This window comes from Amblyomma mixtum, chromosome 5, assembly GCF_055824585.1.
Source record: "Amblyomma mixtum isolate Tamu chromosome 5, ASM5582458v1, whole genome shotgun sequence".
NCBI classification, from domain to species: Eukaryota; Metazoa; Arthropoda; class Arachnida; order Ixodida; family Ixodidae; genus Amblyomma; species Amblyomma mixtum.
The window spans coordinates 89,246,040-89,259,672 of record NC_143016.1 but is presented as its reverse complement, the minus strand read 5'-3'; the positions used below and the strand labels follow the sequence as shown (position 1 = coordinate 89,259,672).

The 13,633-nt window shown below is 47.1% G+C and overlaps 2 protein-coding genes across 3 annotated transcripts in view; one reads left to right on the top strand and one right to left on the bottom strand.

The window, feature by feature from the left end:
- LOC149342959 (unconventional myosin-Ie-like) overlaps nucleotides 1-13,633 on the top strand; it is a 283,527-nt gene that overhangs the window by 109,769 nt on the left and 160,125 nt on the right. The window lies entirely within an intron of this gene.
- Ih (hyperpolarization activated cyclic nucleotide gated potassium channel Ih) overlaps nucleotides 1-13,633 on the bottom strand; it is a 415,526-nt gene that overhangs the window by 363,041 nt on the left and 38,852 nt on the right. The gene's annotated exons all lie outside the window — the stretch shown is intronic.

The following is a 13,633-nucleotide window of genomic DNA, read 5'->3' as shown; positions in this document are numbered from 1 at the left end:
GTCGTGCCATTTCTTCGAACGCTCGATATCGCTCCCTTGTTCCCTGGTGGGCCGCTTTTGCTCTCCCGTTGCGTCACGGATCGGGGTGCTGTCATTCACGTCTTTCTCACTGCGCATTCCGGTGATTAATCTGTCGAGACGAGAGCAGTTTCACAACGCTTGCAGTGTCTGCGAGGAATCGTTCCCAATCATCGCGCGTTTGTTTCGACACTCTTGACCTTCATAGCGAGGCAAGAGGTTGGACGGGAGAGATCCGTAAGTGCTTCGGGCAACTTCTTCTTTTGTAAAACTGAGGCATGAAATTTTGTCCGTGTCATTATTTTTTCGTTTTAACGAAAAATGGTCCCTTTTACATTCATGCCGTTCCTTAAATGATTGATTGATTTAAAATTTCGCACAGATAAGAGGAGTGGCTTCCAGATTGTTAAGTTGTGTGAGTAAAAAAGATAGTGACGTAGGGGTAAGGAAAAATATGAATAATGAGACTGTAATTAAGGTTCGCTACATTAAGATACCGATGTGCCTATGGAATGCTGATTTAATTATGAGGAGACAGTAAAGCTGCCGTTGAAAATGTGTGACAAAGCACACAAGAGCACAAGTCAATGTCTGACTCCTACGAAGGTAAAGGAAGTGAAGACATGAGCAGGGACAAATAAACTAAACACATAAATAGCAAGAGCCTGCTGTTCTGCAGCGTGATTCAGTGGCACTGTCTCTTGAGGACGACGTGAAATCGCCCTCATTGCGTGCATGTTTTTTTTTTTTTTTTTGCGGACGCGCGATTACCAGTACGCAGCCCGAAAAATTTTTCTTAAAAAAAAACGATAACTGCAGCTGTTGAACGAGATGCGCAGTGCAGTCATTCGCTATTAGAAACATTCCGTCACGAGTGTTCATGCGAGCCAGAAGGCGGATAATATCCCCGTATATTTGAGAGGAAGTTGCCTATAGGCTCTGTGTTAGGATGAATGTCTGACATCAGGGACTGATAAGTAACCGCTGCCTATAAAAGCCGCTATATCCGAAAAAACGTGCTATTCTTCGGTATGCACCTGCCGTTGCTGCTTGTGTGCGTGCGGCTGCTTCGGTCACGCTGCTGCACGCTCAAAACTTGGGCGGTGGATAAAAGATTCCGTCCAGCGGCGAGCACTAGTAAGAGCAAGCAAAATAACTGAAAAACTACAGGGTCTTCAGATCTGTACCTAAAACCCATGGAATCAGCGTGGAAACGCAAATCTTTGATTCGTAACATTAATATACGTCTCATTTGGATCTTCGCATTTGTCCTTGTGAACTGTGTCAGTTGAGCAGAAGGAAAGTTGTGCATGCTTCGCTGTGACACTGAGCCTGCATTCTTTTATGTACCCCATGCTGCAACGTGACCAGGGATCTAGATGAACTTGGTTTGAGTTGACCGCAGCTGCTTCTTTTGTTTTCTTTATGTATGCATTGAATTAGAATCTCGCGGCCATGGTAATTAATCCCGTCGTTATATTCTGAAGGCCTGTTAGTTTCAGCTGCACCGTTCTGACAGAGATTTAGAGGTGAATCTTCCGTACTTATTACTATTTTAGTTTATAGTGAATATCATTGTATGTGAGGACTGCTTGAAATCTGGTTATTTATCGATTTATCGTAAGATATGCGAAGCAGTGATTCGATGTTATCATGGCTCAATGTGGCTGTAAGTGTCGTAAATTCTTTAGTCGCCGACTTTATATAAACCAATTTGGTGGTATGGAAAGATAGCCAGAGGTACGGCCAATGGAAATGGTAATATTGATAGAAGAAATAGACCAGCTAGATATGCAGAAAGAAATCAGCTAGCAGTTGGAACACACATAGAGAATTTTAAAGAATATGTATATTAAAAATTGTTACATTCACTTCGGCATATATGGCAGTAGAGATTTGGACTCGTTCGTGAGGACACACAGTAAGGAACACGATAGAAGAGACACGAGCTATGCCTTCTTTATATGTTGAGGCTTGCGGAAACAGCGTGGGAAGGTTGTTTCCCACGCTTGGATAAACCGGGGCGAGATCTGGTTATTTACGATGAAAATTGTAGCACAAATGCGCTTAAAAAGAGTGAAAACTAAAACGACCGCTTTGTTTGCGGGGTCGGCTCCAGAGTGGTTCGCGCAACAGCAAAATCGTTAGATGGTCGGAATTAAATAACACAGCATGGTTAGCAAAGCAGCTTCCTACCAAGAGAAAATACGGCTGTGTGTTCCTTCTTTTGCTGAGCGTTCCTCCTTTTATCGCTGTTATTTAGGATCCCTGCCACTTTCCCTACCTCATAATGCGCACTGGAACGAACTAAGTTCAAAGTTTCAAGGTCTAACGTTCGAAAGGTTTCTCACGCTTTATCTCGCTCTGACCTGCACTCACTAAATAATTTGTTTGCTTATTTTTGATGGGGTGTCACGGCATAGAAACCACTATCACGAACACCGTGAGCTACATTCCAGCATAATATGCTGCCTCAGTAATTCAGAACACAGCATGTTCTACCCTTCCTTCGCCTGTTATGCACCTTAGGCTTCTCTTTCGGTGCTCGCTTCACTCTATCTGTTCGTCTCTTCCATCGTTCTTCCCTTTGCCGAACTAAGACACACCTGCTACTTTGAAAGCAAAGCGCCCGTGGATGTGCTTGCTACCGCTTTCTCGCCATGATTCGATCTTCGCGCACCTCCGCTTTCTTCTATCTTCGCTTATTTCCCCGCTCAGACGCCCCTAACGACAAGTAAAGTGGCGCCCTCTGTCAGACAGCCCAGCGATTCACTAAACGTGGGAGCGAAAAGCAGCACCGTGGCGCATCTGCGCCATACAGAACGCTGTCAACTTTTTGCGCCTTATTACTCAGCGTCTTGTCTGCGCCCCAGGAGAACTTGCAGTGCACCGTTGCTCTTACCTCTACGTCCTCGAGTAGAAGCAGTGCTGCTAACTTGCTTCCGAACTTCGCTGCATTACCCCCCCCCCCCCATTTTTTCTTTGTTTTGTATTTATGAGGCATCTTCCAACGAGGGCCCCAAGGGCTTCCCGCAAGTATGGTGGAGCACTACCATGCGTGCCGGTTTAGCGGCCCCCACACGCAAACCCGTTCGCGTCGTTCATGCTGAAGCGAGACGCTCTACGTGACGCTGAGGCGGATGGAAAGTTAAAAGAACGGACCGAGAATGAGCGGCGTGTTTACACTGACGCTTAAGCGGCAGAGAGCGAGTTTCCGGCGAGCAAGCTTTGAGTGGCTTCGTTTCTCATTTTGTCGCGAGCCCGGCCCCGTTGGACGTGCCCGGCTCACACAGCAGCGCGGAACGCTAAGCAGTTATTTGCCGACTGGACATACCCGGAGAAGCGAGTAGGAGCGGTAATTGTTGTTAATTTATCGGGGACCAAGTTGAGACATCCCTTACAAAAAAAGTTTTAGACAGTCTATAGAGTGTCTATAGACTTCTGTCTATAAAGTCTATAGACAAATCTTAGAGAAGAGTCTATAGGCAATACAGATGCCATAGACAGTCTATAGACAATCTATAGATTTATGGCATACACTTTTAGTAGACTTTTGTCTGTAGACAGTCTATAAACTATGAATGGACAAAAAGCAATATCTATAGGAAGCCAGTAGAGTCAATAAGAAGTCTGTAGACTGTCTATAGACCATTTTTATACGGGATATGCATCCTGATATCATTTTTCAAGGCCTGTTATATACTATTGTCAAGCCAAGGCCTTGTTTTCTATTTTAGACCTACTCAAGTCTTTTAAGCAAATGCTCAAAAACGGCGTAGTTGCGAGCTCTGTGATTACAAGACGCTTAAATGTGATAGTAACTCGAGATAATTGTACCTAACCGTTTATGTGATACAAAAGTGAATGGCTTAAATATGTTTTACCTTTTATTCTCGAAACAATGATGCTAGCGGGAGACGTTCTCTTCGAAAGCGCCTCACAACAGCTCTTGATGATGATTACAAAAAAAAAATAGAGGGGGTGAAGGCGAAGAAGCGCTTAACGCGTTCTGGGCTGTGAACGCAAATGTACATCTCATTGAAACTGAGTGTTACGAATAGCAACTGCTCGGTGGAATTGCACTTACCCCGTCTGGAATCAAAGCACTGCGCAGCGCTAAAGCCGCTTTCCACCTGGTCGCTCTCAAAGTATCGAGATAAGCAGCACAAAAGTGTAAAAAAAAAAAAACAGCTGTTCTCTTTCATGTTTCTATTCATCCCAACACTCTTGCGAAAAATTAATTTCAAGCAAGCTGAGTATTTTCGTCCCGCTTAGTCTTCTTCGAAGGAAACTGTCAAAGCAAGAAGTACAAAAAAAAAAATAAAAAGAGCAGCGGATGCGGAGTTTGAGTGCAACGACCATTTTAAGTGGGCTGCTTGCGAGACGCACACGGGGTTACATCCTGCGAACGGGAAAACAAAGTGCGTCTGCCGGAGGCTCAGCTTGAGGGGAGACGCGAGCTAGGTTGCAAAATAGTACCCGCGCGAAGCCGTTAGGGCCAAAATGGCGGCTATTCAAGGCGATACGCCATTCGAGTCTTCTTGTTTTACTTTTGAAGAGAAGAAAGAAAAAGGAGCAAAAGGCACGCCATTTTCCGAGAAACTCCCCATTCCTTCCCCTGACGGGCTTTGAATTTCGTTTCGAGATGCTAAAAAGTGGCTTTCGGGCTCAGCTTTCGTTTTTATTATTTCGTTTTTGTTACTTTTTTTTTCTTTTTGCCCATAAGGTCCTCTCCTTTCTTCTTTCGCTTTAGATGAGTGTTTTTCAGCGGAGGGTGAGGGGGGGGGGGGCGCTTTGGCAGATATAGCACCATTCATACAAGGCTGTTTTTCACAGGCTTTGATACTAGTTCTTTCTGGGCGGCGTTTTCTTTTTTGGTAGTTTTTGTTTTCAAGCACAAATGGCCCGCGCTGTGGCATCTACGGACGCTCTTCTCACGACAAAAGCTCTGAAGAAGAGTTGAGATCCAGATTGTAGGGACACCAAGGGCGATCGGCCTGTCTCGCGTACCGCGCTTTAATGGCAAGGAGGCTTCTTTCGTCGGAAAGAGTGCTTTGTAAGCTGTGAAATGAATAAAGATATAACTGCCACTGGCCGTTTTCGCAAACAAATATATGGGTCGTTAAGAGCCGCGGATCTCTGATACCAGCCTATAGTGTTATGAACTGCCTGCCCCATAGCGATCACGGAGTAGTTTTCGATCTTATAAAGTCGCGAGCTTGAATCTAGTGGCGGGAAAGAAATGCTTCGGTTTGAAATTCATTTTTTTTTTACAATAAGTGCATTTTTTAGTGCCCGACAAATATCAGCATAGTAAGGAAGGTTCGTAAATTGATTTTTACAGTATTCTTTTGAGAATAAACACTGCATCTTCCAGGGCATCTTGCACTGCGGACTTTATTGTGCAGACGGCTGAAATAAATTTTGAAGAAAGCGCTGGACGCGAACGATCAGCGGTAGAAGGGTGAAGAGAGCAGGAAGAAAAAAGTGGGGGCACAAAATGAAAGAAGCGCGCAGCTCTCGTCTCAGAAACCTAATGGTACGCAGAGACAGGAAGTCACGTTGCAGAGTCAGGCACTCCCAGTGCCCTGTGCGACTTGATGACCCGTAGCAGCACTTCCATTGCCTTTCCGCATGCGACGTCGACTGGCGAAGCAGTAGTTGCAAGTTTTTTTGCTCTGACAGATGGCCGATTGCCAAATTACTCAGCTCGAAGGAGACGTCTTTTTCTGCGATCTACAGCGAAAACTTCCAGCTGCAAACGAGGATGCAGATAGAGTACTCACATTCGTAGATTCAGTAAATCTATTCTCTTCTTAACTGCTAGGTGACTGTCGAGATAAAGGTTCCACTTCATAGCAGATGTTCGCTTACCGAATTATGGAAAACTTCGTAGAATCAATCAGTGCGGTTCATAGCTACCTATAGCCTGGCTACCAGGCGCCAAGCTTTCCTCTTAAGCATGTAATTTTGCATAATAGAGGAATATAGAAATAATTTAACGCAAGGCAGTTCACTTGTTTGCATTTCGAGGCTAGAAGTAAGATGTAGGAAATGCAGATGATACATCGAGATTCAGACTAGACAGCTCTGGAGTCTCTCACACTGTACAGTCTCCTAGACTACCTAATTGGGCGCGAAAAGTCAGATACGGGCACATACGCCAAGAAAATCATGTGCCGTATGGAAACTGCTGATGGCTCACTTCTCACCGTTACAGCGTGCTTTCTCCAGTTGTTCTCTGCAGATAGTGTTACTCTTACCAACCGTATGCTGCTTCGGGGCCTTCGCGGTAGCTCAGTGGTTATGGTGCTCGGCTGCTGACCCGAAACACGCGGGTTCGATCCCGGCCGCGGCGGTCGAATTTCAATGGAGGCGAAATTCTAGAGGCCCGTGTGCTGTGCGATGTCAGTGCACGTTAAAGAGCCCCAGGTGGTCGAAATTTCCGGAGCCCTTCACTACGGCGTCTCTCATAGCCTGAGTCGCTTTGGGACGTTAAACCCCATTAACCATTAACCGTATGCTGCTGCGGATTCGAGTATCTAATTGGGTAGCTCGATCCGTGGAGTGACCGCCGCCTTGCACATGATGCTATACTCTGTCCGGTGAACCATCAAGAACGAACGCAAAGTGGAGAAAGGGAGAGGCAGCAGAAGGGAAAGGCAAGAAAGAAGGGGAGGACGAGGCCGTGTCCCACTTACGCGCAGTGCCTGCAAACTTTGGAATCCTCGGCCGCCTGCCGTCGTAAAAACGCACAATGCATGCGCGCTCGCTTAGCGGGGCAGTTCAGCCCGGCTGTCCAGTTTACGGCTTCCATTGTACAAGGCGCGCCTCGTATACAAGGGCAACGTTCCCGGAAGCGACGGCGCTGACCGGCCTGGCGATACTCCCCTCCCTATCCTCCCTTATTTCCTTAACCCTCGCTTCTCCCCTTTTCAGGCCGTATCCCGGATGCAGCGGGGAGTAATTTGCACGTAACATGCTGGCGACGCCGACCGCCGCCTTAGTGGAGGCGACTTCTTCCGTCTTTCCTTCTTTCGTTCCTTCCGGCGTATAAGAGCCCCGCGCGCCTCGCTCGTTGACGCACCCCGGCCAGAGAAAGCAGGGAACGGCTACGTGCTCAGGGTGGAATGGAGAAGGGCAGACGGGGCTCGAGAAGTGTTGCCACCTACGTCCACGTTTCCGCCAAACTATGCCGACATCATGTGCTCGGACGGAGAGCTCGCCAGCGGGTGATGATGACGCGCTGACTGCAGGGGGCCTGCTGGCTTCCTATGCAAATTTTAAGAAGGGCAAGCTTGAGCGGGCCCAACGATGGCGTATAGTACTCCTTTTGACGCGTACGTGGTAGAGGCACAACGAGGCCGCTGTGGTTGCCGTCGACTCACGGCGTTTTTTTTTTTTATGCGTCCGCTTTGTGTGGCCTTCTCCGTTAGGTGGTCTCTGCTCTTGTTTTTAATGCGTAAGCGTTACCTACCTCATGCGAGGCGTTAACAGAAATTTTTAAGAGAAAGTGTGGACAGAAAGTGTGGACAATTACCCGAGCTCGCTCGAATTACTTGGTAGTAACTCGGGTAAGATTGGGTAACCTCGGATAAGCTCTTGTAAGTTCGGGGGTGCGCCGCGCAAGCTGCAGCCAATAGGAGGAAGCTCGGGGAAAGTTCGGAGGAGCGTCGCGCCAGCTGCGCGAGAAGTTGTTCGGGAAGAGTAACACGGGTTGCATAATTTCGGGTGGCTGTGGCAGGAACAGCTACCTGCCAATGGAGTGGCGCATCGCTTAACCACTGCGCCACTGCACTGGTACTAGTACGAGGACTAGCCGCCATATGTGAATGCTAATTAGAGAATTACAAATTCTGCATATTTGGGCATTAACCTACGGAGCTCCGAATGGTGTGCTGTTTGGTGGCCAACGCGAACTAAGTTACACAAACCACAAAACTCACCAATAAAAACAGCAGTATAGAGCGCAGCGCTTTCCAATGCTTCATTCATAGCACATAAGCAGACATAAGCGCCCCCGGTAGCTTTTTTTTTTCCCTAGCGAAAGCTCGCTTTCTTTGCCGACAGCAAGGGCTGTATTCGATACCTCGCATGCTTGCTGTGGAGCTCGTGCAACTGATGGTCGCCTTTTAACGCAATAGCGTAAAGGCCGCATTCTCCAAAAAATCCGGTGTCGGCGTTGGCGTTGTGAGCGAGGAATCACGGGCATGACGATGGCAGGTGGTGCCCCAGAGAGCAACCTAGGAGGTGCGTGGCCCACCTAGGTCACGTGACCTTGTGGCGGCGTCACAACCAGTCTATTGGGTAGCGAGCAAAGTGCCCTACGTGGCAATTAAATCAATGATTGGTCGCTAGGGAAGATAAACCTGGGCCGCACAACGCCCTCCGCTGGGGGCACCTGCCATCGCAGGTAAGTGGCGAACCGCTGCACCGCTGCACCATGAGGGTTATGAGGGCTCCGAGGGATATGTGAATGTACAGAGTGATCTTCTTATATATGGGAATCATCCCGTTACGCTATCCCGTCATACCCTTAAGGCGGAGCTAAAGTGCCTCTCAATTTTTTTCTATAACAGTCGCACGGCTAGACTGCTCTTTTTGGATTCATTCATTCATTCATTCATTCATTCATTCATTCATTCATTCATTCATTCATTCATTCATTCATTCATTCATTCATTCATTCATTCATTCATTCAAAACCTGGTTATAGCTCCAATTTTCCGACTAGGGATATTATGCACTTTCAACCTAGGGTCGAATTCTCTCCGTTCGGTCCTTATTTCATTTCTTTCATTAATTCTTCTCAAGCTCACAAAGACTGCGTTTGTTCTTATAGCGCTCTCATCTGTGAAATCTAAATTCACATATAACATGCGTGCTCCAGGCTGCTGCCTTTATGCGTCTGCTGTGAACTGAAACGCCTAACTCAGCTCGAAAATGCGAAGCAACACGTTGGAAACAATGGAACCCACCCTAGTTTCTTCCCAAGGGCTCTCAGCGTGATTCTGTTACCTCGCTTGCTTGTAAGCGCTCATCTTAAAGGGCTCATACCACTCGTGTTTTTTTTTCTTCTCTCTCCTTCCGTCTCTCTCTTTCTTTTTCGTGCGTCGTTTTATGTCGGATTAAGATTCTTCTCTCTCGTGTTTTTCAGTTTACACCGGCTATGATTTTTTCCCCTCTTTTCTTCTCGCCTTGAAAGGCTTTTATCCGAATATGCAATGAGAATGTTCCCCGCATATTGCAAACGTCTGGCGGACGGCGCGGAAAAAACGCGTGCACGTAATGCTCTCGCTGCAGCGGTTCTTCAAAGAAGTGGCGTAAAGAGAGAGAAGGCTGGTACAGGGAGAAGGGGAAGGGAAGGCAAGGGAATAGGGGAAGAAAAAGAAGAGCAGCCGTACTCATGGAATTGCCAAATCTGTCCCCAAATCCCGAGGTGCCTTTCTTGCGCGGATGGCTCTCGTCGCTCTTTCCCCTGCTTGCGCAGATAGCGACGATGCCGCGCTCCAGTGAACGGCACAGATCTGTCCATCGATTGGCGCTCCCCACTTTTCGTGAGAAGCACGCTTTTCTGTTTCCATCCTTACTTTCCCGTATTGTCGTTTTTTTTTATTTGCCTGCTTTTCCCGGACAGGTATCTTTATTTGTTTTTTTTTTTTTTGGTCAAGAGTTCGTATTGTTCCTACTTCGCTCTAATACACACTTTCAACGCTTTTCCATCACTGTCCGCCCCGTGCCTCAACCTTTAACAGGTGCGCTAAAGCCTGTTTAGTCTCCTTCGGTCGTGCTCTTTTTCTTTATCTCGGTTTCCTCTGTCCAACCCGTTGCACTCCTTTTGAGCGATCGAATAAAGTTCCTCCCCCCCCCCCTCCCCCTTCTGACGGTCACTTTGGAAAAGAAGCCCCCAAAACTCTTCTTTGAAAAGAGCCAGTTTTGCTTGATGTGAGTCTTCCCCAGCACGCGAAAGTGAAGTTGCTCGGTGGTTTCGCCATATGCTTTGCATGAATATGTTCGTCTTTTGAAAGTCCAGTTGAGAAGAACTAAGTTATCCTGTGTAGCTGCAGCCACCACTGCCGTGAGAAATAGCACGTGCTTTCGCAGAAAAAAAAATGTGCATGTTAGGAAATCTTCGATGCGCGGACTACGCTTTCTTTTCTTTGTCATCAATTGTTCTGTCGGTCAGTCCAAGAAATGTGGAGCTGCCGGCTGCTGTTCTTTCGAATACTAAGAAGATATAGTGATGTTTGATTTCGTGCGTAAATGAAAACCCCTCTTATTCGTAAAATAAATTTAAACGGGAGTTTTTTGAGAGTGACTTTTTCGCTCTGTGTGAAGTTAAATAGTTAACGACATTAATTCCTCGACACGCGCGCATTCGCGCGATATACGTCCTGTGATGCAGGAAGATATTGTCGTCGCAGCGATTACTCTCGAGTAACTGAAGCGGCGTAGTTAAACTTCAGGTTTGAAAGTTTTCGCTTCGCCGTTACGACATGAAACTTCACTGCTTGCTAAGTTTACGAAAAGCCTTACTCCTTTTTTTTTTTTTTGCGTACTTTCGCTTACTATACAACTAAGCGGAGGCATGGTGTCAGGCGCCCGGGTAACACACGTAAGCGGCAGCGGTGATTGGCCGAGCCCGACACCCTCCTGCACGGCTTCGTCGATGATTCTGCTCGGGCGGGCGCGGTGTCGGATCGCGAAGCCTAGATGTGACGGGCGAACGGAAATAGCCAATAATTGCGAGACCGTGCTCCCTCTCCCTCCCTCCTCACCCCTCTTTCCTTCTCTTTGCTTTATACACACGTACACGCGCAGTTGTACGTTGGCACACAACCTCTTCCCTTCGTGCTCCTCATCCCTGTGACACGCAACGTTGCATTAGCGTGCTCACTTCGGCGTGGGCTGTGGCACCCTCCTGGTTTCCTGTCGTGGTCGGTCATGCAAACATCGCGTCGCCGTTTCCTTTCCCTTTCCTCCTGCTCGGCCTCTTCTTTGGGTACACGGTCCCTGTCGCATTCGATCGCAAACCGTCAAGTAGGCGCGGGCGATCTCACGTCAAGTCACGGCGAACGCAGATACCCGCTTCTCAGTCGCTAGGCCTGTCTGCCCTAGACTCCAGCCCCGTCCATCTTACGGAGAGCGAGGAGAGCTCTCGCTAGGGGCGTTGGCTTGGATGATTCGTGGCGTATGACGTAGCGCCCAGCGTTCACAACATGGCGGCATGGTTACTCGAGTCGCTAAGATCCGTTGCGCACAACGCGATATGCCGATACCATCGGAAGTCTTCAGATGACTTTCGGGATTTTCTGCCGAATAACGCCCGTCCGCTCGTTTTTTTTTTTTTTTTTTTTTGTTTGACGCGACGTCTCCTGACTTGCCTGCCTTTTCGACGTGGTTGGCTTGTACGACTCCCCTCATCGAAATATTCGAGAAGTACTGTATGCTGCTAGTTTTATTGGCCGCATGTCACTGCTGTTTTCATGACATTTTTTTTTTCATGGCACCCGCCGATTGCATTGGGATAAACAAGCGCCAGTGAAGCTAAACTGCAACACATTTTATTTTCTCCGGCTAGTAGCTTCATGTTCACCTCTTTCTCCTTTTTATGTCAAAAATCCATCCCTTATGAATAAAATGATCATGCGCTGATTGGGCTGAAAGACTGGTTTATTTTTTGGTTAAGCTGTAGTGCTAGAAAGGGAGCTCTCTCAACTTATTCATTTTTTTTTTCGATAGGGCCCAAGAAGACCAATAATAGCGATTTAGCGCAGCATGAATAATGGTAATGTTTAATCGTCATACCGTCTACAATGCGCTTTGGAGTTTGAAACTTGCTCTAAGTCGTAAATCTGAGATAGGGACTTGATCGCCTCATTTCAGCCGGCACAAATTGATCGTTCAAAGGGTATAAAATTACGCGCTTTCGTTTCTAGTAACGTGCGCACCGAAACCAACATATGATTAATGTGAGCAGAATAGTTACTTTGAGGGGCTCGACACAATTTCTTAGCGTTCGAGTCGCCGCACTCTCCTTAAGACTACGGCATATCAGTCGCGATGCACTATCAGGGACAACTATTTCCAGGACGTGTGAAGTGGAACTGAAGCTGGTATCTCTGTTATTAGACAGTGACTGGAGGCCACATTTGTAGAGGTGAAAGTCGGACTCGCATAATGAAAACTGTGATAGTGAAATGAAGTGGTCATTGCCATAGAAGTGCGCTGTGAGCCTAGATCACTTTTCGTCCGTCCTGGACAATATTTTGTCCCCGATAGCACATACTACGCAGCCTTCGAGCGATTACAAATGGACATTCGTTTTAATGGGAAAGCTCATCGGGAACGAAACCCGATGTCGGCATTGACCAGCAGCAGTGGTCCCAAAAATCCCAGATGATGATACCGTGGTATCAAAGAAAAATAAAATTTGTTCCGAAGGTGCGGGTAATTAAACCCAGGACTTTAAGATTGCGAAGCGGGCACACAACCAGTAGTTGATAAAACCGCGTTGCTCCTTGTCGACCAAAGGGGAACCTAGTGTATGCGTGGCTTTACGACTGTATGGTAATGAGTAGGATTTTCATTAGAAAGGAAAAAAAAATAAAAAAAGAAAGGAAAAAAAAAACAATGCTTTCGCATTCGAAATACGTGAGTAGCCTTAAAGCGACCTCCGTAATTTTTTTCTACGATACGCGGGCAAATAGCTCGCGCGAGAGTGCAGTGGACGTGCGAACTCCGGAAGCCTGTAATCTCAACTTTGGCTGCGGCCACAACCGAGCGCTGTGTTGCAAAACTACGTATTTGGAAGGCTATAGCTGTCTCGGTTTATTCTTGGTACCTTTCAGACGCGTTTGGTATCAAGGCGCAGGTATTAACTTGATACCTTTTATTCGTGTGCCACAGCGGCTTTTTTGTGTGGTATACACACATCTCCCCTATGCATCGTACATTGGGCCGATCGAGCGTATTGTTTGCTCAAACCAGCAGCTGGATCACGTGATCTGTATCACGCGAGCATGAACAATACGTTTTCACGTGCTCCTGCACCGCGGTCTAAATGGCTGATATGGCTCACGGACACCTGGGCGACATTATTTTCCTCCTTCAGATGAACGCGCTTTCCGTTACGACATATGACGTCAATCAAGTTCACGGCATCAGCTTCATGGACGTCATAAGCTGTTGGTGTACAAGACCGTTCGTAAGGTGTTTGTAACTGGTTTTCATAACCTCGCTCCTCGCGCTCCCAGTATCTTTGTCTTTTAGGACGCACGTAAGGTCCGCATATTTGCAGACTAGCACGAAGCCGCTTCGAGACCAGACCGCAACCCGCAATCCGATCCCCGTGCAGTGAAGCTCCGCAGCCTGTAGCGTGCTCTTATCAATCGGTGATAAATTGCTTATCAATCGTTTATCAGTAGATTATCAATCGCTAATCAATCTCCTATCACTCGCCAATCAACCTCTTTTCAATCGCTAATCAATCTCTTTTCAATCGCCAATCAACCTCTTTTCAATCGCCAATCAACCTCTTTTCAATCGCTAATCAATCTATTTTCAATCGCTAATCAATCTCAATTGGTGATCAATTGGTGATCAATCTTTTATC